General features: G+C 41.1%; 1 long non-coding RNA gene across 9 annotated transcripts in view; it reads left to right on the top strand.

Annotated features, from left to right (window-relative positions):
- The first annotated feature begins 1,925 nt into the window (after window positions 1-1,925).
- Window positions 1,926-24,943, top strand: part of LOC142064049 (uncharacterized) — a 77,514-nt gene continuing 54,496 nt past the window's right edge. For 2 of the 9 annotated variants that reach the window (XR_012662967.1, XR_012662965.1), the window contains exons 1-2: window positions 1,937-2,132; window positions 21,628-21,756. This is a non-coding gene — a long non-coding RNA (uncharacterized LOC142064049). Of the gene's footprint in view, window positions 2,133-21,627; window positions 21,757-21,955; window positions 22,110-22,991; window positions 24,122-24,325; window positions 24,872-24,943 lie in introns of those variants that run through there. The other 7 variants (XR_012662973.1, XR_012662968.1, XR_012662969.1 and 4 more) reach the window with 6 other exon arrangements.

Raw genomic sequence — 24,943 nt, 5'->3', positions numbered from 1 at the left:
TAATTTTTAAACTCAGGAAATAAAGGTGTCAGTGTAATTTTCACAGACCTCTTAGATTCAGGTGACATTATGAAGACCAGAGTGCCCCGACTGGGAAATAATTTGTTTCAGGTAGCTCATTTCTTTGAAGCAAAGAACCTGGAAGTTTATAATGCTCACTCGAAATGAGTAATAATTTATTACTTATAGATATGTCTGTGCTCTGAACAGAGACATGGGATGAAATCCTGGACCTATTCAAGTTAATAACAGAACTGCCACACTTTAAAAGGGTGTTAGCCTCTGTAATTTACAGTCTAAGAGCAGATATTGGACCCTGAAAAGTTTAATTTGTACTTCAGAGAAGAATCAGGCTGTAGCAGACTAGAAACCTTTTGCTGATTTTAGGAACCACTCAACTGAGTTGAAGCAACTGCATTACAACACATCTCCAGAGATGTCAGTGGATAATATTTATTGAAACAACGAATGAAAAATAATTTAAAAAAAAGCAGCCATGGCAAAACCACTCGGAAGCAACAATAAAGCTCACACGGACGCAGGGCAAACAACAGCATGAAAAAAGTAAACCAATGCAAAATCTTCTGGGAAACAGAAATCAGGTCCTTGCCCATAGGAGCTCAGGATTAAAAAAAAAAGGGGGGGGGGGGGGGGAAGCAGCACACTGACAGCACCCTTTTAAGTGTACAAGCTTCCTGCACTGAAGAATTTAGTCTGGGTGAAATTAGTATAAATCTCACAGTGTATTAAAGCATCAGAGGATGAGGGTAGCTATGGTAATTCTAGCACTTTATTAAACACCAGACAAATTGAAGAGTACATTTCCTGCTTTTTGAAAGAAATGAATGATATCTTCTGATTGGGAAATGCTAAGGGCAAAGGAAGCCGGCTGAAAAGGCTTTAGACAGCACCGCAGTACATTTATCAGGACATTTAGTGCGGCTTTTCATGGGAAAATGGTGGAAGGAGAAGGGGGGAAGAGATTTTTATTGCTAAAATTAATTTTATTGCCGTGCTAACTAACCCTCTTCCCCCCTGGAATCATACACAAATAAAGAAAAATGACTGGGAATGCTCTTCCCTCTTTGTGGTTTTTCAGCACTCGCGTTTCCAGCGGCGCGGTGCTGGATCTGGGCTGTGCACTGCACCATTCTCCTGCCCAAACTACGGAGCAGAAAACAGATACATAAAGAATGAAGGATCTGATTAAGAAAAGTACATTTATATTTTGACTGTGTTTTATTTTTAACATAAAACATCTTGGAAAAAAGTTTTATGATTTAGCATTTATGAATTACTAGATTTTGAGAGAATTGTAATATTTTTTTAGGGTATTTCAGCTCTATGAGTTATTTCTTGTAGATTCAGATAATGACATTATAAATCTTTCTGTGGAGGCAATTACTAAGGCAGAAATGGCCTATTCCCCATTGGCTTTTAGGCTCAGCTTACTGACATATTACAAGCAGGCTTACCATGGTCATTAAAAACTGATCTGGGATTTATTGTACCTCTTTAAACTCTCAGTACTTTGAAAAGTATTGAACAGAAAGGAATACAAGGTGAAGTTACAAAGAGATCCAACGAAGCAATCAGGGGAAAAATAGGCTTAATTTATCCCAGCAAGGCCCACCAGAAGCGCCACAAAAATATTTGAAATTGAGCTTTGAGTCCTTAATAGAGATCACTCGCAGGAGCTATTAATCATATCAGATGGAAGCACTTTTAAACAGAGGGTTTGGGAACATAAAGGGCACCAACACAAGGTTACAGGGCAGAAAACAAAGCCAAGATTTTAAGACTGACAATAATGACGAAATAGCTGCCCAGTGCAGTAGATGGGAATGAAAAAATATTCAGCTACAGCAAATTTTCTTGCCTAGATCCCGGTCACCTGCAGCGCAAGCAGGAATTTTATCTCTACCTTGTGTTAACATCAGACCTCAGATCATTGCACCGCAGTCGGTTTCAGGGTAATCTCTGGTGGCCAGCTCTAGGGTGGGCATCTGAACAAATGCCTGGGAGCACAAACGCACCGTCACCTTGTGCCAATGGATCTAAAAGAAGGCCGGAACAAGAGAAACTCTAACTGCCGCTGGATTTGAGCAGGACTGGCGTACTCATTCGCAAAGGTCAGTGACACAATTTCTGTTTCATCATCTGCCAGCTAACCTTCGGTTCCAGGCTGCCAATGACAGGAGCTGCGTCTCCAGCCCCAAACCGCTTGTTCCTCCAGGACGTATCCCAGGGCAGAGGGTTCAGAGCATTTGGGGTATCGCCTGATATAGTGCACACCTTCCACGTCTTGTGGCTTTTGTCCCGAGCTTAAAGCTGCCTTCACAGGGATGGACTGCTGCTCGGGGGAGCTACTTCGTGGCTGTGTTTTATATTCTGCTACAGTCATCTCTGGGAATCCCATTCGTTTTAGGGGAGAAACCCACCAAGGGTGACTGGTGTCTCAGTGTGTTATATGGCTTTGCAAAATACAGCCGCTGTGTGTGCGTTGCTGTGAATGAATAACCAGACCCTCAGTTTTATCAACACTTCTCTGTTACCAGACCACGTTTGTCTGAAAAAGAAAACAGCTTTACTATCTCTATTTTTTTAGAGCACCATCCTTGGTTTTAATACTCAAAAATAGGTGGCAATTTGGATATCCTTCTAGAAAACTGAATGGGCATCAGGGTATGCAATGGATAATGGTTCGGTACCTTTCTGAAAACCACACTGCAGATGTTGATCTGAGAACTAAATATCGCTCCTACCTTGTAAGTCAGCTTTTGCTTTCTCAAGATGCTTCTGACAGGCACATACATGTTCCAACGTTGTTTCGTACACTGGGTTGGTCAACGCTCATTTTAAAGAATATGTTTTAAAGTAATATTCATTTCAGACCTGAAACTGAATTATTACAGGTAGTCTAAAAACACAGCCTTTTCATCAAGTTTGCATTTTCCAGAGAGATTTGTCACTCTAAAATTCTCTTTACTTTTCACCAGGAATAAACTGAACTGTATTTGAAAATAATGGCTTTAATTATAATTGGCATATCTGAGCCTACAGCTAGTGCCAGTCACTTTACTAAGTGACATTACTTATGACACTGGCAAGATCAGAGTCTTTTATCACTTTTTTTTTTTTTAATTATTAATAGGAGACCAATTTCCAACCTTCTCTAATATCTGATTATCTGCGGGTAACTGGAGACGATAGAGGATCACATCCAGAACTGGGCCCTCACTAGTAATCCCTAAAAATCTGTGGTGTTCGGAGTACCAAATCTTCTCAAGATGAGCAGAAATGAAAAGATTTACATCCCCTTTGACTAAAGTGGCTGTCATAAGATTGCTGTATATAAATCAGGGGTGAGAAAACCTACGCCCCAGAAGTAGGCGCAGCCCATGACCTCAACTCATATTTTTGGTGGGTGTTAGCATACAATCCACCAAAAGTGCCTGACAGACCCATCCATCACTGCTAAAATTACGAAGAAATATTTGCTAGTAGAAATGGCGTAGTAGTGCCCCAGAGCCCAAGGGTGGGAGGTAAGGCTGGCAAGACAGACAGGGGAGGACTGGTCGGGGCTGGGTACCGCTGCGCTACACCAGCCCGGGTGCAGCACCCAGACGATGGATGAGACAAGGGGTGCAGCATCATGTTCTTCTGTCCCTCCTCTTGCTCCTCATGTATTTGCCTCGTACACAGAGCCCAGCTTAGGCTCACATCTGTGCCTATCTAGCAAAACTAACACGGTTAATGCAATCGTTAAGAACAGCAACAGCGCAGGTTTGTTCTAAGCTGAGTAAATTCACCTTTCACTGCAGAAAGGGGGAAGTCTGCAGACCCGCCTGCAGACTATGGCGCCGTACGTGTAGAATCTGCCTCCACATATGCAGAATTTGTCTAAAATACTCTTTCCATTAAGACAAAGCTCATTCGGACCCACTCTTCCTCCTTGGAAAGTACACAGCATTGATTTACACTTTAGTAGTAATAACTTCAGCTATTAGAGTGCTCTTAGTATCCTTTTTAAATTGGCTTCAGGCATTTGGGGAGCCATTGTCAGGCCATCTAGAATGTAGATAAAGGGATCCTATGGCAGAGTAATATTCTGTATAAACTCCAGTCTAGGGATGATGATATATTTCCCATAACTCTTGCATTGCGGGCATTCCGATAACATGTGGACAAAGTGTTCCAGAATATATATTACATCACCAGCCCCCTTAATATTCAAAACACTGGCAGAGTGAGTCCCCTTCAGAGTCCAGGAGATCCGCAACGTAATTTTGTTGTTAGAGATGACCTCAGTCACCTGGTGGTTACTTTGACCACTAGCACAAACCTTATCCCAGACTTTGCCTGACATTTGAGCGTTTGTATCTGAATCTTCCAGTTCCAGCAGCATCCTTAGCTAGGTAACATTACCCTGGAGAATGATTTTTTTAAATTCTTTTTAAAAATGTATTTTCCATAAAAAGCTAGAAGCATCAACTATACTGTGTCGGATGAGTCATTCTGGTTTAAGAGAACATACTTTACTGACATGTCCAGTTCCTGATATTCCAGAAATGAGTGAATAGCCCTCTAACATGCTAAATTCTGTAACCAAACCATGCAAGAACGATCCTTCTGGTAGCTGTTGAAATACTCTGGCTGATTGGCAAAGTCAAAATGGCAGGGGCTATGTCGGTATCAAAATACAGATTATGGCTTTGATTATTAAATTTACTTAAAATAAATAGTGTAGCATCAGCTGCAGAACATGACAGAGACACCCAACTCCATTCTCTACCTTGTAAACTCATGAGTGGTTAAAATTCTGGATGTCTTCCTTTAGCTCCTTTCGAGTAAGTATCGTAAGGATTTCTTCTTAAGGGAATCATTTTGCGTTTTTCAAGATGGAAACAATAGATTAACACGCAAGTTTATTTCATGACAACTGCTGAAATTTTTCTTCAGGAAAAAAAAGGACTGGTTCTCAAAGACGTAACTTGAGAATGCTAATTTGTATTTTACGTTATAAACATAAGGATAACTATAAAGGATAACTAAGATGCTGAAGTTCTGAGAACGTTGATTGCTTAATATAAGCTAAAGTGTTATTTTTTTCTTCTGCACAGACCATTATATAGAGACACTAATTTAAAATAATAGTACCCAGAACTGTAGTGCAGCTGGAAGCCAAGGGTAACGTAACCACATCACACGACAGGTTTGCGCATACGAGCATATTGAAAGAGAGACATCGAGGCGCCGCCGCAACTGGCGACAAGGAAACACGTACAAACGCGCACGCTTGCATTTTACCTTTGCGTATGCCGTTTCAACTTTCCCAATCATTTTTACTTACTTCCCGAATATTTCATCTCAAGAGGTCCTACCTGAGAGCTGGGTTAGAAAATCAGCAGCTGCGCACGCAGGCAGAAGCGGCTTCTGCGGCTCCATGGATGCCTATGGAGGGCTATTCCCCTTTTCCAAGCTCCCCGAAGCATTGGCTCTTCTCTGCTTGGCTTGCACGGAGAATCTGTGGGAACAAGGGGTCGTGCTGCTCAGAGCTCAGTACAAGTTAATACCTCTGCCAGTCCTGCTCACACACAACACCTCGGGGAGTTTGCCTCAGAAAGGTTGGGGGAAGGTCCCTCCGAGCATCGACTGCGCTTTTCCGTGACCAGGTGGATTGCAGTGCACAGATTAGGGGAGGTGACTGGGCAGCTTCAGAAGTAAAGGCACAAAAGTACAAGCTCCAAACCCACCAGGACAAATCAGAGACGGAGAGCACGCCTAATTCACGGAGCCGTTTGCTTTGTCCACACATGGCAATCTTCCACCGTCTTCCTTCACTGTCATTATGATAAGAGACAGTCGTTATGATATCAAGACTAAATTGAAGAATTTCCAGGATAGTTTGTTAGTGCATGCAAGCAAATATATTTCCAAGATTGAAAAATAATTATTAATTTGGGGATTGGGAATTTCCATTCGGAATGTCTGTCTAAACAGACCTTTTTTTCCCCTCGGAAGCATACATGGACCAGAGTCAATTAAAACACCTGTAAGTTTCTTCCTGAATAATTGCACAACTTACTGATTTCAACAACGTACCAAGAGTTCTGGCACTTAAGATTCCCACTAACCCAGTCCCTGGGGCATGTTACAGTTCTCAAGTGTCAACTGATACTTTCCCCAAGCGAACTAGGTGACCTCCAGAAGTCTCTTCCAAGCTAAATTATTCTACGCTTCTATAAGCATTTTGAATCATCATTTTCTGTGCTGTATCACTGGCGTTAAGAATGCCGCTTAGCATGTTCAGAAATGAACTATGCACCAACCAAGATGTAGTTAGAAGAATGCAATTTAAAACGCATTTTCCTCACAGATAATATGATGTGTGGTCTTCCCAGGAGTAACTCTCATGACCTATTCCAGTCACAACCCTTATTTATAGGTGGGGATGGAATGAATGAAACCTGCTGCTCCATAGTGAGAAATTGTTGTGATGCAATAACTGAACCAGCCATCACAGAAAATTAGGTCCCTGTATGATTGTGCATGAAAACAACTTGAGGATTCTCTCTGTACTAAGTGATTTACAGTAGAGAAATATTTCTCACTGCTACACAGAGGGCCCAAATTGAATCTTTGGTGGAGCAGCTGTAATTCTGCAGGAGCACAATGTGTCAGCCCACCACCTGACAAGAGTTAAGGTGGGGGAAGGAACAACTCTTCAGAATTTCCCCTTTTCCTGCAGACTGGCACAAAAGCTACTGCATCAAATTCAGGTCTGGCCAACCCCGGTACTCGTCTCCAACATTCACACCAGAAACTCGGGGGAAATGAGGGGAACAGCAGATAGCAAATAAGGATGCTCAACCTCCAGAGGCAAGTGTTCTGGAGCCTTCTAAAGGCAGCAGTTATAGGTGGATCCCTGTTTAACTGTCACCTGGTGGAATGACCCTCCCTAAATTACCACAGCAGAAAGATCGGGTGCACAAAATTTCTCATGAAAAACATGGAACACTCACGCTCCAAAGCTAATGAGATATTCTAACTCTCCAGGCAACATCCAAGGTACGTAATAAGAAAATCCAAGGTACAAACTGAGATACAGATAACATAAACCATTTAAAAAAATATCACTCTAATTTAGTGAAAGGAAATCCAAGCGAGGTGGGATTGTGCTAACTTTTCAGCTTGCTTCAACTCAAAAAGGTGGAGGAAGCCATTGGCAGATGTCCTCAGGATAGCCTACTTTTTTTTGTTATTTTTTTGGGGGTGGGTTGCACTACGAAGACAGCATCGCCACAAGTCTGTAGTCTTTGATAAGGAAAGTTGGAAAATATGGGGACAATTTAGATATTTTTGAATCATTTGCCCAGTTTGTAGTCCTTTCTACCTCATCTTCTGTTATTTAAAGGACTAAAGCTCAGAGATATTAATAGTTATTCTTGGGAAATATTGAGGAGTGGGTGAAGTGACAAAACACAGAAGATAAGGGAAAAAGACCTGACCTGGAGATTATAAAGGAGTTCCTTCTTTTAAATTTCTAGGGAAACTCTGAAACAAATTACCTGTATTCTGTAAAGCTAACAAGGAGAGGAGTTTGACATTTTGGACTTAAAGACTGGCTGTTGAACCAATCTAATTTCCTTCTACAGGGAAGGAAGTTTTCGGGACAGAAAACAATAGATGTCATTAACTTTTGGAGAAATATTTGATTGCTGTAAGATATCTTGTACTTAAGCTAAGGAAACACGGTTCAGATCAAACAATGATAGGGTACAAACTCAGTTTCAGAACTGTACTCAGAGTATTTATCAAAGGTTCACGGCCAGAATGGGAGGCTGTACAAAGGGCGGTTCCACAGGGGGCCGGGGTTGGTACTGTTCAATATTTTCATTAGTGACCTCATTGATGGAATAGATTATGCTTATTACATCTGCAGACAGCATCAAATTGTGAGTATGTTGGAAGACAAGATTAGAATTCAAAATGATCAAGACAAATCAGAGAAGGAGTCTGAAAAATAGGATGCTGTTCAAAAGGGACAGGTGCATCAAATTTCATGTAGGCAGCAACATTCAACAGTACATGATGAGGGAATAACTAGCTGAGTAACAATTCTATATAAAAGAATGCAGGGACTACAGCAGATCATGTGTAGCTTCTATCAAAGTTGGGCCTCAGATGTGAAAGAAGAGGCAAGAACCAGATCCATGTGCTTCTGCTGCCTGAAGCTTTAGCTGACAGAAGAAAATCACATGCAAATACTACTAGATTATTAAAATAGCCTTTCCTAGTCTGCTTAAAAAGCCTTCTAGATGCAGACATCCAAAGCTTCATGTTTCTGCAGGGTTACAAGGCTACTGGAGAAATACACTTACTACCCAAACTCTTCATTTTGTATTTCTGGTATGAAGAGTTGCCAACAGGAAGAATTTTACCTCACTAATTCCAAAACATGGGTTACTTTAGGAAGAGGGTGACATGATCCATTGCTCTGATGCACTTGAATGACAAGAGTTGTGTGAGCATGCATTAAGTGTCCGATACTCCATTAAGCTAGCGAGTGGCACAGAGAGAGGGTCAAATACTAGCGTCTTTCGGATGGTTATAAGTAACAGACTTCAAAGTGAAAACTGGGAAACAGGCCTTGTGCCAGAGAAAGTCCATCTATGCTGAATCCATGGGGGGAGATTGCCTGAAAAGAGTTTTTTTTGTATGAAAATATGATCATAGCACTGTTGTCAAGGTCAGTGAGGCTTATGGTGATCTGCTGAGTAAGTCCTATTTGCGCAAGACTGATCTGCATAAGGGGTACCTTGAGTTTACACAATAACCACATCTTCCATGGATTCCTAGACAGATTAACAACATTACTCTTGAATCAGTTTCCACACTTATCTGTGAAAATATCTTGAATATTTCTATATTTGCCTATCTCAGGCATCTTTTAACATATCTAATTCTGTTTAGATACTGGTACAACAGTCTGATATAGATACCAGACAAGAACAGAGTTCAACCTTACAGCATCTTGTTACTGGGAAAAGAAACCACCCCTTATACTACCTGTGGTTGTTACCTATCTTTACGTTGTCTTTTTCGTCCATTTCGATGCTGTCTATACCACATTAGAAATAAGTACCTGGCTCCAATTTGCACCAAAATAAATGATAAATAATAGCAGGAAATCTCATTTCACACAGTTTTCAGTAACACGGTTTACTAACATGGCATTAACAATTAAAATGATGTAAAAACACCAATCACAACCAAAAAACATGGAGGAGGAGTATGTAGGACATAAGTAACAACCAGATAAGGCTGTTGCATATAGTACTTTCTCTCTGACCCCAGTTCATTAGAGAAAAAGCAACGATTTAAACTACCTAGCTAACCTCTTCCAGAGCTATAGTTTATAATCATAAATCAGGCATGTGACTACCTGGAGGCATCAGGGATTTTGCTGCTGTACTATGTTACAGAGCTAGGAGGGAAAGAAAGTTCCTATTATTGGATCATGCAGGAGACATTGGTGCTTGAAATTTCCACTTACACTACATTAGCTCGAGGCAGTTCATTTGCTAAAATAAAAGAAACAAAGTGTAAAATATTCACTGACTTGCTCAACAAAGCAATCAATGAAAGGGAGAGAGAGAGGGAGAGGGAGAGAGTGTGATTTTTTTTTCCTGCTATCACACTGTTGATAAATACCATTAGTGTTTTAAAATTATCTCACCCGTTCAGTTTAAATTTAAAAGTATTAGTGGTATTATCAGTCTGTCTATCCATCTCCCTTTATTTTGTCTGTCTCCTGCTTCTATTTTGTGTGAAATTTCAAGAGATGAATCCCATTTTCTATTAATTCAATGGCTGTCATCTTGCATTGCATCATGTAGCCCAGATCACAACAATGAAATCTAAGGGTTTAAATTAATAATATTGCAACACGTCACTTTGTAAAGTATTGTACTCATCCACATCTAGCCAGCTCAGGTACCTTGCCTCCAGTCTGATGCCTTTCGCTGGTAGCTGTGGGTGGGATTACACCTGTACAGTTGCAAACAATCTGTAATTGGGAACCGAGTACTCAGACTTCGTGGTGGATAACATTACTTCAATAGGGTGTTGAGATTTAACAAGATGTTTTTTGCTTAAAAATAAAATAGTTGGGAAAAGCTTCAGGGAATACGAGATCTCTGTTCTCTGAGTGGCATTTTCCACACCTACAAATATATGCTGACAGGTAACTGTATTGCATTACAATTGCCTTACATACAATGTCAGCTAAAGCTACATGGAAAGTCAGCATCTTGGAGCACCATGAAATAGCTGAGAGATTTGGTTAACTATTAGAAGTTCAGATATAATTTCATTATAGCCACTAATTCTCAAAAAGGAGGGGAGGGCTGGGAAAGCCAAGATTATGTGCAAGTAAATCATCAGAACCACTAGAAATTCAGGACAGAATAAAACATTACGCCTAAAGGAAAATAACACGCAAGATCAAAAATACATCCTAGCCAACATTTACTGTTGTTATTCAGGCATATCCCCTATTATGTTTTGTCATGTAGAAACAAATCCACTAGTGGAAATCTACATTTTTAGTTTGTGAACCTTTCTAAAAGAAAGGATAAAGAAAGAAATATGACCATAATTCTTCAGCGGCCGACCCGAACTGTAAGGAGGAGATGTGCAGCTGGGAGCGCCTACCTTCTCCTCCCCCTTCCTCGGAGCACACCTGAAGCTGTAAAAATATTCATAAGACTTTGTATATTGACAAACATACGAAGCACTCGGTGAGCGGGTAGGCACAGAATTATACGGGATTCATTAGATAGCTGCTAATCGTCAAATAAGTTCCAGGCCAACCTGCTGAGTGCAAATGCAAATTTACCACCTTTGGAGCTGCCTCATTGTACAGCTATTGATTTATGTTTGAATGGGAGTTCAAAAAAATAAGTTGTCTTTTGAAGCCTCGCTATCTGAGCATGGCTCCTTTGTCCAGGTGTCTTGGGGATCTCTTGCTGCAATTTTGATCTTTGTATTCCAAAAGCCTTAGAGAGTCAATTCAGGTAACTTAAAAGTGAGATATAATCAGAAAGGATTTGGAAATAAAGTCTTTGCCTTGTCACATTAATGCGGCCCTATCAAGTGGCAGTTTATCAAGAGGCAGCTCACAAGGTTTTAATGAGCATGCTGCCTGTTCTTGTACAATACTAATTAATCCCATTTTTTCACACTGGTGTGATTGCTTCATGAAACCCGCATTGTTTTATGCTCAGCAGCAAAGCGGGCTCTCACTGATTAAATCTCCTTCCCAGAGCTGGAGCCTGACAACTGAATTATACCTTGCTCAAAATAATAATGGGTATCAGCTAATAAATACGGTTTAACACACACAAAACTATGCAGCCAAAATCACACCACAAAATAGGAGTTTGACTTATAGGCACAGCAGTGTTTCATTAAACATCTGTATTATAATTCACTGGTTTTCCAACTGATGTAATAACTTAATTGATGAGAACAAAGACAAGCTTATTTATTCACCCAATTGCTTGCTTCTTGACTAACGTTTTTCCTTGGTGTTATTGTGGAAATAAATATGCAATATTCTTTTTATAGAAGTCTAATTTAGGCCCTTTTTTTCCCCTATTGAGAAGTCAACATCACAATCTGTTTCTGACAAGTTCTTGCTGCAGTGAAGCAGACCGCATTATGATAAGACAGCAGTGTGTTGTTTACCCTAATGTTCAGACATTCCAGCAAAGGTGAGAGAGGTGTGATGCTTCAGGCAGTTAATAATGAATAATTGTCTGCAAATTTACATTACAGGGTTCAAAAAGCTTGTTTTCTCTCTTTTCCCTTCCCCATTCTCCCACATGATTTAAAGCTTCTTGCACCTCAGCCAGGGAAGGGATAACTGCAAAGTACTAATGAGAAGTCTAGCACTCCTCTCTGCAAGGCCAGGTCGAATTAGGGACGTTATAGATATAGAATAATTTGGGGGCAATAAAAAAGATTTTTTTTTTTTTTTCCAGTGGACAAATATATTTTACTGTCTTTTACATTGCATTGGTCACATGTGGCAGACTAGGATGGTCAAAACTTAATGTCTCGTTTTGCTCAAGAACCTCTGAAGAAAGCTACTTTACCACTTAGACAGGATTTCCTTCAGAAAGTGCTCCCCGCAGCCAATAAAACAGAAAAGCAATCATTAACCTTGGATTTAATATAGATTTATACGTGTAGCTTTGGATGCCCTGGGAGAAACTGTTTATTATTTATCTCTCATTTGTAATAGTGCCAGAAAAGTATGAGGAATTTTACAGCTGGATCTAAAGAAATAAAGGGGTGGGTTTTTCAAGGAAGAAAGAAGAGTCCTACTGCCATCCTCCCCAGTACCATTAACTAAATTTTGCAGCTGAATTTAGTGGGAAAAAAATGCAGTAGAAGTTTTAAAAATACATAGTATTTATCCCTAGCATCACCGTTCTGAAATATTTAGTCTAAAGAGTCCTGGCGAGAGTCAGGCCAATAGAAAAAAATACTTTCACAGTAAAAATATTTTTCACTAATTGCTGCCATACAAGTTTTTGCACTGGGCTTTGTTGTTGTTAAGAATATCGGTGCAACTGGTGCTTCTATAGGTTTAAGAACTACTCTGAATCCTTATGAAAAGGTGACTCCAACAACAATGGGAAGGAACACATTCAATTAGAAAGGATAGATGAGAAGGTGCTATCAGATAAGGCTTGGAATAAGATAAAAATAGCAGTTTTTAAGTTGTGCTGCTTTTTGATAGAATTACTAGAACGAGGAGCAAGACAGCTCAAAAAAAATACGAGAAAATAAAGAATCCCTTTCTTTTCAATTATTCCAGTGTCGTCGCAGTTGCAGTGATACCATGACCTAGCTAAGTCTCTCCAGTCCCCATTCAGATCTTCAGCAGATGGAAGCTGCAACCACCCCCCCGAGGATCTCGCCCACGGTCTTCCAGGCCTCCCCCTCCAGACCCGATCAGCATTCCCACCCTATTCACAACGCCACGAAGCGAGCCCATCCACCGCGTGCGGTTCTGCCAGGCCAGGACTGTCACCCGCCTCGCCTGACTGCAGCGCTGCCTTATCGTTTCACCAGGCACGAGCTTTCACCGTCGAATGTGCCGCCGCTTGTACTGCGAGTAGAAGAGTGGAAAGGGACAGAAAGGCCGCAGAGCGGCACAGGTCTCCCCCCGTTCATAGTCAGTTTGCAGAGGTAGAAGTTCCTGGGGAATCAGGCGCTATATCTGTCCTCACAAATGTCACAACTCCACGGCAGATCGAGCTACAATTAGCTCGTGACCCGTGTCTGATATCAATTCACAGGTTTGATGTGCCATATGAAATAAAAAGAATTGAAAATAATTAATTTCATTAGAAAAGCAATATTAACCATATGCAACAATGACTCCTCCATGTGCAAGTGACATACATGTTGGCATAAAAATGCCCAAACAATTTATTTATACTTTTTTATATAAAAATACATGAAAGATACTTTTGGGGCCCAGATTCAAACTATTTTTAAAGATTTGCTTGTAAGAGCAGAAGGATTTGAGCCTATCCCTAAATAAAATAGCTACTACATTATTTTCTAATAATTTTGTTCAGGGAAAAAAACCCAAAACTTTCCCTTCTTCTAGAGAATCTAATTATTCAGTGACAGCAGTTGGCTGACTTGGGCACAACACAACATGTCAATTTTCAGTTGCTTACACAGTATCACAGAAACTGTTAGAAATTGTTTTGAAATCTGGCATACTTTTCAGTCATCCTAATTCCTCCAAGTGAGCCAAACCTGATTACATTTGGCTCACCCACAAAAGATCTGCAAGATGGGGAGAAGAATGAGGAGGAAAAAGAACCAAGGAACCAAAAAGATTTCGTCCCCCTGCCTTCACCCATGTCTCGCTGTGGCAGCAATCTCCTACAATACCTGAAGCCATATGGATTTTCATTTTCTAATGCAACCTAAAACTCTTACACTTTTTTTTTTTTTTGAGCTGTTTTGGAATACTGATATTGCATCTACAAGAGGAGATTATACTCTGTCCGTGAAGCCATAAATCTCCCACTTCAGGGGATAGTTCACGAATACACACTCATTAACTCTCCCTTGAAATTTATGTCTGAGACCGTGCTAATGTATGGCGGGTCCCAGCTACAGCCTGAGACCAATCACAGCAAAAACATCCTTCCCAAATTTATCGTACAGAGGATATTTCTGGAACAGCCAGCTTTGGAACACGGTAAATGCACGATGCAAGTCGGTAAAACATTCCAAATCTGAATACGAATTCAGGCGCCGCGGTGAAGTTACACTGAATTACATCAGACAAGAACCTGGCCCTTTATATGGGAATATTCTATTTTTGCAATATATTGCCAGCCCCAACAGTAACGTTCACTAAAAGGCTGCTGATTTAAACTCTTCCTTTGATACCAAATTAATTTCATGGCTTTCCTTTTGGATTTACGTAGAAGATGTTTATGTTTATTACAAAATACTGTACTTTTGCAGCTGCCAAAAATAAAACTCTAAGTGTAAAAGCACAGACCAAAACTCCTGCTTCTAATATGAAATTAAAAAAGCTTACTTATCTTTAAAGCAAGGAAATTTAATTCAGTCTCTTTGCACTGTAACTACATGATTTTAAGATTTTTTTCTTTTCTTATTTTTTTTTAAGGATTCTATGTTTGATAGACCAATAGAAAAAACGTGAGGGCCATTATTCAAATGTTTGTGGACCCTTTTAGCTAATGGATTCAAATCTATAATTCTGCACTTGTCAACAAGATAATTCTTCAATCATATTAAGACTGCATAACTCAGTTCAGTCCACGTCTTCTAGGACTCCATTCTGCAAAGCAAATAACATGTCCCCAGGGGGAAAAAATGTGTACTCATGATATCCAACTCTCAGGTTCTCTCAGTGTTTTCTTGATTTTTTTTTTTTTTTTTTAATAGAGACAGATTTCTTGTAGGTGTGGCCCCATTTACATAAAACCCAGTCCCCACCACACACACACTAATGTTCAATATAGCATAATTTTAAAGCAATTGTCTGTGTTCTCCAAGATAATACCAGACTTCTTTATACTAGGTTTTCAGAGGAAACTTTGTGCCTTATTGTAAGTAGCGTATAAGGGAAATAGTTTACAAGTTTAATTATAGTTATGTCTTCACAGAAACTTGCCTCTCCCTTCCCAAATTGCATTATTAAATTAAAAGCTGAACTAATCAGAAAGGTTTCGCACAAATGAAATTAAAATTAAAAGGAAATAGAGAACATTTTAAAGAAGTTTCATAGCTGTGCTCTGTTTGAATGATAATGACAGACCGCCAACCTGAAGGAATTCTTCGCTGTGTTTCAGAGGCCTGTGGCATGGCAAGTCTTGCGCAAGGTCCCTCACCCAACAAGTCCCTTAAATACAGCGTTAGCTTGGACAGATGTTTCAGTTCCCACTTGAATTATAATGCAATTTACAACATGAGTATCAAGAATAATAGACTTGTCTTTTAAATAAGATAATAAGCAATAAAAGTTTTAGCAGCAATTTACTTGACTGCTTTCATTTTCACCTCTGAAGGGAATGCTGGAAACAATCAGAGGGAATATGCCCATCACTAAGGAGGTTTAGATAACAGTCCTCATCCAGGACATTTTCAAAAGCATTACCCACCACAGAAAGTAGCACCTCCCATTTGAAAGTCAACATCAAAACCATCTGCAAACTTTCTGCGCCGTCTTCTAATACGTCACTCCTATGGTCCCGGGTACTAGGATTCTCCAGTCAGGCATCAAACTGTGCTGATCAAATCAGGCATTTCTACTACAAATATGTAATTATTCTTCTAGACTATAACAAATACAGAGTTGTTGTGTGCTGCTTTTTTTTTTTTTTGGACTGTGCTGGCATTCTTACTCTATTTACATTATTCACTTAAAGCACTTATTAAAATAAACTTAAAGAAGTCAACAAAACCCACAGAATTAGATGTGCCATAAAGCTGGGTTTAGCATACTGTCTGGGCATCACGATGCAACCCAGGTGTGCCACGTGAGCAAATGGACTTGTTTTTTTTTCTCTTAAACAGTTGCGAAAAGCAGATCATGAAGTGCTGCTGGGCTAAGGGGAGCCCACCAACAGCTGGTTGGTTCCAGTGCTGCAGGGTAATATTCTGTGTAGGTCAAACCCGCCCCCCCCCCCCCCATCTGATATTTCCCTATAGCAGCTCCCTGGAATAAGGCCCAATGACTGGAAGCAGGCGAGTTACCGTAAGTTAATGGGTTACCACTCACCTGCTGAGCCACAGGAGATAGTTGCGGCTCACCACACTCGTTAGGCTGGCTTGAACCGGCTTCACAACTACCTCAAACATCCCCCAGTCTTTCGCGAGTCCTCCAGCCTTGCAGGATTACTTCCATGGTGTTTTATTTAAATGAGAAGTATGGCATCCTCCTTCAACCTCTAGAAGCCAGGGGAGTAACGGGAGGTGCAACTGTACAAGCCTTTTCACACCAGAGACCGACCTTTATTGGCAGGCATTTAATACGGATTCCTGGAGTGGTTCTTAGTCCCTCTGTTCTCCACAGAGGGCTGGAGATACCCCTAATATTCTGAAACCAGAATACACCAGGTTTGATGACCTCCTTCCTCGTTTTCTGCCCTGTACTTCAGAATTAGAGGTGGCGGCAGCCCCAATTTTACCTGAAAAATATTAGCATAAGTGGGAAGAGAGGAAAGACAAAAACTCTCCTTAATACAGGTTGATATGTGACTTTGCATAGCACTTTGAATGTTATTAAGTGTTTGAATTTCTTCCTGTGTCTTTTTAGCCTAGATGACTGTCTTTCTCTTTCACTGACAGCCTCTGCAGGACCAAATTGACAGCTCTTTAAAGCAGTCTGACAAAAAGCAGCATTAATTAAGTCATTGCCGGACTGTAATTGTGTTAAGAAGTAAAAATCTAATATGAGAAAAGGTTAGTGAGTCCTCTCTTGTGTCAGATTTTCTACTCTCTATGAATATTAATGTCCTTAATGAAGACAATCTTTGCCTCATCAAGCCGTTGTTCTGCATTCAGGTGCCAAATCCCTGCACCATTGATTTGTTTTTAAAGAACAAATATGTCAGGGGAGAGTGACTGTCCTGTTTCTTATCAACATCATAGAGAATGCTTTTGTATTCCTGGAAAGAGTTTATAGATTTTGCGTGCCACGTACAAGCAGCGGCTGTGATGGCAGAGGAGCGGCAGAGAGGGGAATAATGTCGAGGCGAGGTAAACTAGTTTAAGTAATTTAATAGAAGTGTTACATTTTATCATGTTAGCTTTTTTGTGTGTGCTAGCAATATCCATATATTAACGAGGTTATGATCAGCAGTTTTAATGATAAAATATGAATTATCTCTCCAGAAAGAATCCTGCAGTTTAAGCACTGAAATGAAGGAGCTCAGTGATAAGACTGTGATCATCTCTTGCTGATTACCCCTCCCCTCCTCCTCCCAATCGAGCAGATAATGATGATGGTGCTGATGAATGATGATCCTTTTTAAATAGGTTGAAGGCCCTTAGGAGTCTAACTCTGGTGAGGAACGTTTCATGCACTTCTGTCTTCCTTGCTCAGCCCCCATGCCTCCCATCCCTTCCTACTGTCCTCAAGGCTCGTGTCAGCCGTGAAATACTTCTGCGCTATTAGTTACTACAGCACTGATGATACTTTGGGTTTGAAATCGTTGTGGCTACTCCGGCGAATGGACAGGAGGCCTCCGACACCCAGTTACAGCTCAGCACAGCGCACGGGAAGGCAAAACTATTCTCCTGACGGTGCTGGAAACCAGATGAGTGAGAATCTTACCGAGGGCGTTAGAAAGTATGTGAATTTCTATAGAGGGTATTTAAAAGATTCATGCCCCTTCTGAGAGTCGAGAGGTAATTAATATTCTATTTTCCAAGCAGAAATCCTTGTAACACCTCAATTTCAAAGGAAATTCTGGTATTTGTGTTTTACTACAGAAAAGTAACGACAATCTGAGTAGCATGGGTCTTTTTAAAGAAAATCTCAGCATATGTTACGCTGACAGAACAACATGAGGATTTTTCTAGACAAAATTAAACATTTAAAGTTTTTATCCGAGATGGATTATGTCTGCCAGTTGAGGTGGATACAATAAACGTTCGGTGAGGATAGCACCAACAGTTCCAGAGCGATTTGTACAGCAAAAGGAGCAGAGGAAGTTTCTGACCTGACGTTCCGGAAAGTGCAAGCTCAGAGCTGAGAAGCCTCTATTAAAACGAGAGTCAAACAACATCACCACGAGTCACCGCCACCAAACCAGACGCATGAATTTCCTACAGAAGGCGGCGAAGGACCCACAACGCTGATTACAGCACAGTGCGCTCCAGCCATTGCACACTGACTCGTCCTCTGCCAGCACATCTTATTTCGGACTCTAGAGCAGCATCTCTAGGTGACACCCTACATATATGATGGTTTTTTTGCTTCAGGTGGTCAAGCTGGAGGTGTGCAGCCGGTTATAAAAGAACACGGTGCCTGAAAGAGGAACCAAAATTCAGTAATAATTCACCTAAGTCTGAACTGGAGCAAAAGCAGTTGACTTCTGAATGCCACGCTGCTTGCCAAGGAAAGATTCAACATTTTTGAAAGCTGGCTCCAAGCACAAGACCCTAACGGCTGCGTTATAGCAGCCTTCCCTTCGGCGATGAGGGGCGTGTTACTCTCTGGCAATAGTTGCCCTTCGTGTTTCTCACTGCCTCACTCCGCATCTGACCAAGCTTCCAGGGACCAGCACGCAAGTTCTTCTTTTAACGCTTTAAGCAACTACAGCTGTTGTAAATGGCCTGCTCTTGCTGCCCCTGTGCGTGCCACCTTCCCCTCTTCTCTCTACCCAAAAGCTTTTCTTCCAGTCTAAGTCAGGGGCTTTATTTCCTCAGCTGCAAATCGGTTCTTTGTCCTACTTCCCCTGGATACTCTTTCCTCTCCTTAGCGCTAACCTCTAATCCACACAATATTACAAGACATAGGACAGAGTAATTCAAACTAAGTCATGAATTATCTGTCCTCCGCACAATGGTTCCAAAAAGATAGGAATTCTGAAAATTCAGGTGAAAAATGGGTTAAGACTAGGATCTTTTAGAGAAGAAAACAATCAGGATCTCAAATACTTTTTTTTTAATAGAAGGGGAAAAAGCACTGACCCTTCAGCTTAAGATTTGAAAAGCCATTTATTAATCTAATATTGTCCCCAGTTCCTTATTTTTTGATTTTGTTATTCATATACCTAAAAATTAGGGTTACTCCTTTTCTTAAAATACTTATGTGACATATTAGATGTATCAATACAAAAACAGACCACATTTGACAGGCTCATGGCGCAGCAACCCACTTTGGTATATAAAATCTTCCCAAAAGACCCTGAAGAGGGTGTTTCTGAAAATAAAACCTTACTGCAAAACTTTTCCTTGATGAAAAAATTCTTAATTACAGCAGTGTTTGGCAGTACACCATACATGGAGATGACAAAGGGTTGGGGGTTTTTAAATAAGAAAAACCCCAGTGTCTGTCCTTAGCCCCCTTGACAAGGGAAAAGAAATTAAATGCCATATTCGTACCTCGTTAGGGAAATCAACTTTGCTGTCCTTCTGCTGGTTTAATGTGAAACCACCACCTGGCTCTACCACTAGTTTAAGCCAGCACATGGGACTGAAAGCGAGTCTCTAGCACTTATTTGTTCAAACTGACTTGCATCGAATTTGCTAAAGGAGTTTGCATGGCTGGGCAGCAACGGAGATGGCGCAGGGTGAGGTTTGCAGGTGTTTCCCAAGGCAAGAAATACCTGCACCGAGTCCCCCCGCAGCAGGTGATGCTGCAGACACGGACGAGAGCTCAGGAAGGACAAAGGTAGCTTCAAAGGCAAGGGAAAGCATTTTCTGTGAGTTGGAAGGGGATTGCTGGAGCTTGATTCAGCAGACGAAGCTGAACGCTGCTTTACGGAGAACTGGGCAGAGGCTGAATTGTTTTGGCTTTAATTCAAGCTCGTCTCACGTTTCAGGCAGGATCGGCACCTCTAAGTAGGACTTCCCCTGCTTGGAGAATGACCTCCTGAGGGCATCCCCGCTACTCTGCAATATCTGAAATCGTACAAATAAGAGGAAGCCAGCTTTCCCCAGCTTAAATTCAGATTGGCTCCTACGTAGTGAGAGGAATTACACCAGATTTATGCTGCCAGTGCCTTATACTGTAACTCAGAATCCAGGTGAGAGATCTGTAAATACAGTACGGTAACAGGAGTTCATGACACACCGTGTGCGAGTTGTGTTTTTCATACTCGTTTTCCTCCTATTTTATTGGTCCATCTTAGCTTATTACCCTAAAAGTGTCTTCTCCTGGGACAGCCTTCTTTAATTTAGCTTTCCCGCTGTCCAGCTGACCCACTTGTAAAGCAGGTGGACAATACAGAGGACACCATATAGTGACTTGTGTGACCGATGGGTCGGTTTTCACTTATTAAAATAATTCATTGTAATTCTAAGTTACTGCAACAAACCTCCTTTTTCTGCACTTTTTTTTTCTTCCTCCAAGTGCAACTCTCTTTAGAAAGACAAAGACTGTTCTCTCACTAGGTCTTTAGTCTTTGACCCATACTTCAAGCTCACGCCCCTACACATTTGATCGCTGTTTGTCTGACACCCCACATCCCCCCCCGCCAGCACAGTTGGAAGTCAGTCTTCCTAAAACACCCGAGATTATATATAAACACATTATTTAAAATTGTGTGAACATTAAATATAATTACTTTCTGTCAATCAAAACTTACAAGTAAAATAGCTATATTGCAGGCTGTTTCCTGTTTGTCTTAAAATTTCTGGAGGGCTCAAAGCAGTCAAAATTAGTCAGTCCAGCACTCATCATCTTCTTCAGGGCATTGCCCTACATTTTGGCATGTATTTCCTTACCAAAAGGCCAAACATCTAAGATAGGTATCCCTCTTACCCCACCTTCATAGAAAACCAGATGACAAGGAGAATACTGGCCAAACTGCAAAGACCTTTTTTCTACTCCCTATACAGTGAAATTTCTAGCTAATTTTTACTGTATTGAGAAACTTTCAGGAGCACCTGCCCAGCTGAGGTTTAAGGGTGCCTGCCCTACTTTCTTTGTTCTCTGAATGCTAACTCCCCTTTGCACACAGAGCGAGCCATGCACATATCTGATATTTGGTGCTGTATTCTGCAGAGTTCCAGCTATAGGCAGTCTGGCAGATTAAGTTCAAGCTTTGTGAACAGAAGAGAGATAATTCAGAGGCTTCTTATTACTTCTGATCTCTGAGCTGTGCAGGGATCACAGCTCCGGGATTGCATCTGTTCTCGAAATTTTCAAAACAAAACCAGCTTCTATGCATAATCTATTTTCTTACTATTATGTAGCAAGACATTCCAGAATCATTTAAAAAAAAAAAAATCTCATAGAAGAACACAACAACCTTCAGGTGATTAAAATAACCACTGACAAGATGAAATCACAGGATTTTTTCCATATGTATTTCCCTGCAGGAACACAGGCACACAAATGATGGCCTTCAGTTGAGAAATACCAGAGAAACCATACGGACCAGGGACTTGGAGCTTAAAATATGGACTTTTTTGCAGATGCAAGACAGTTCATTCTGCAGCTGAACCAAGGTAGGAGGTGGATTTGCATATACCAATATAATTACGACCTTGAAAGATCACTAAGAGACTAATATTCACTATTTTCCTCCCCACCAGCAAAGCTCAAACATTCACTTATCGATGTACGAGCTTTGTAATTTATTTTCTGAGTGTGCAATCTGCTACAGCGCCAAAGGTATTTCCCTGGACTTTTCTTTGTATTTTTAAGGGTGACACCCTTGTATGAGCGCTTGGCACCACGAACACGTGGGACCAGCTGCCCTCAGTCCACCTCCTGGATCTGTGTAGGAACTAGCATAAGCTTCTTCCTCTCCAGCACACAGGCAAGCTTCGTGCCTGGCCCAGAGGGACTACTTCTACAGGTAAAAGGATATAGTAGCAATTCCAACTATAAATAGGGTTCGAGACACGGGGCGAAAGAAATTAAGAGGTGTATAAATGAACCTTGCTGTAACACTGACCTAGCTCCTTCTCGCCAATTAATTTAATTGAGAGTTTTGGTTTACTTAGCACTTTTCATCCATAGATCTAAAAGCACTTTATAAAGAAATGTAAATGTCAATATCCTCATTTTACAGATGAGGATAAAAGGGCACAGGGAACTTATATGAATCACCCCAGGTCAGCAAGTAGGTGGCAAAACCAGGAATAGAAACCAGTCTGCTTACTCTGTCTGCTGTGCCCCCATCCATCAGGAACTGTGAATTCCAGGTCATTTAACAGAAAGCTATGAAAAACCCTCTACAAATCTCAAAGCTACCCCTTTTACGTACCGAGGTGCAAGCATCCCATCTGCAGAAGCCTTCAATCTTAAACTAAACCTCAGAAAGAGAGCTGTATGACATGCCAAAGTCTGTAGTTTAAAATGAAAAAGGAAGAAACATTTTATCCAACTAATATTATGGAAAAAATATATTTGTCCCTGCCAGAAAAAGTTATGTTTCATCACATGCACATAGAATTATTTTTCAGGCAGCTCAACCAGCTACACCCAGGGTGTAACTATTCAAAGAAACCTGATTTTGTCTCCCTGAAAGCAGATCTTCTGTTTTAACTCATTTTCTCCCATGGCAAAAACATTAGGACGTGACCAAGTAGGGAGAAAGGCTGGAAAGTCATCCGAAATGTGGGGTCACAGTCAATGGGGTCGTTAAATCTCAGAGCATCCATGTCTCTGGTTGGCTTATGGGAGCTGCTGAACGACCCTGTTTCAAGAGTTAGCATTTTCTCGTTGTTTTTCACAGACTATATTGGAGTACTTCTGGACTATTTGAGGTTCAGCTGAAATACTTTGCAAAGTTTCTCTGTGCTCTGCTTTATAGTGACAAGCAATGACAACCAATGATTTGCAAAAATCTCGATAGGCTGGTTTAGCTACAAAGATAAATAAAGGATAATATGATATGAAACAGAGCTTAATCTATCATACCGAGAGTCTCAGCTGCAGGATAAAGTGAATCTAAACTGATTCATCTGCAAACCCACAGTTGAGAGGCCAGTTTACAGAGAACTCGTGTTATTCCTGCAACAGCAAGCTGCATTTGATCATATTCCAGTGCAGATTCGTGGGCTGAACCATCAACAACAGCGACGTTGTTAAGTCAAAGTCTGCATATCCCATCGCTGCCTTCCGCCTTGAGATTTCATCTGAAAGACTAGAGACGTTAAGGATATTTGAGACATTCAGTCAGTATTTTATGTCACCCAAGGCCGGAGGAACGAAGCAAGAGAAACTGAGATCTGGAGAAACAATCACTTCTTTATATAAATATAGCACCAAAATTGGAAAGCGGGCTGGACTTTCTGATACTAACAACATACCGTTTCCTTAGGAAGGACTCGCTCTCCAACTGTGAGCAAGATAGAGGTTGTTTTGCTAATCAGAGGCTTATAGCAATTTCCTTATGCATCTTTGCTGAGGGAGAAAGCTTGGTGACCTGTTACCCTAAAGCATTTGGCTTTTGGATCTGAAGGCTTGAAGGGCAGGTTTTGCCATTCTTTTGCTGAGCTCTGTGTGAATAATACCTCTGTGATATTTCAAGACTTCAGTGTAGTGCATGACTCATGAATTCTGTAGTAAATAGGCCAGACTTGCAGCTCCAGGTATTTTTAACCTCCTAAGCAGAAAAAGGGAATATTTAGGATAAGAGACAAACATGAATTTGACAATAAAAATAGAAAGACCACTTGGTATACAGCACTTGGGTAACCCTCCGGGACAGAACTATACGGATTACCATATGTTCTTTTCCAAGCAATATGAAAAAAAAAAAACTGAAGACAAAATATGCTTTATGAAATTCTTTACAGCGTGATAGCACTGATGCAAAGCTGTAGCTAAAATAAATATGATATCTTCCTTGTGGTACTCTAAGGCACTGGTGACCTATCAATTTCTCAATCTGAGCAAGAGAGAGCTAAAAGATGACAGGCCTTTCCCAGCAGAACAGTTGATATACAGCACAGAGCTGCAGCTCTGTCCCTGATTATTAGTTGTGACTAATATAAAGTAAGCAGATGCTGGGAATGCCCGGGGCTAGCTTTGAAGCTGGGAGGTCTCATCTTACCCTCCTTCTAGTACATGTGCTGGATAGGACGACGACTACCTGCAAGAGGGGGATCTGGCGGTTAGAGGCGGTCCTCACCACGCTCTTCTTTTTCTGCGTTGGTGCACTATGCAGCAAGTAAACCAGTCGATCCCTGTGAAATTCCCATTCTTGGGCATCCGCCCTATACTGGGACCTCTGGCGAGACCGGAGTCTGAGCTGAAGCATGCAGAAGCCCATAAAAACCCTGGAGAGCAAAGGCTGTGCCTCGCAACCTTGAGCGGAGAGCGGCAAACCAGGCCAGAGCTGGGCGGGGATGAAGAGGCTCCAAGGAGGCAGAACTCCTCGCAGGAGCGCAGGACTGGCCTTCACAGGGGCTGTTTTCACTGGCACTTTCAAGCTAAAATGTTCAGATGACTATCAGATCGGAGCGCTAAACTCCCATCGAATTTGCTAGGTTTTGGGCAACTAACTCCCTCGGGCTCTTTCAAAAATCCCATCCATAGTCATTTTCCTGTCCTTGTTCTCACTAATTAGCACGATGCTCCTGCGTGTGACTTTACAACACTGCAGAGGATTCTGCTGAATGGGGGGGGGGGGGGGGGGGAAGAGCTATCTTATTGAAATTTGATTCAAAAAGAAGAAAAAGA

Source organism: Phalacrocorax aristotelis, chromosome 13 (assembly GCF_949628215.1).
Source record: "Phalacrocorax aristotelis chromosome 13, bGulAri2.1, whole genome shotgun sequence".
Classification (NCBI taxonomy): domain Eukaryota; kingdom Metazoa; phylum Chordata; class Aves; order Suliformes; family Phalacrocoracidae; genus Phalacrocorax; species Phalacrocorax aristotelis.
Note: the sequence above shows the minus strand (reverse complement) of the source record. Positions and strands in the feature narration are given on the sequence as shown.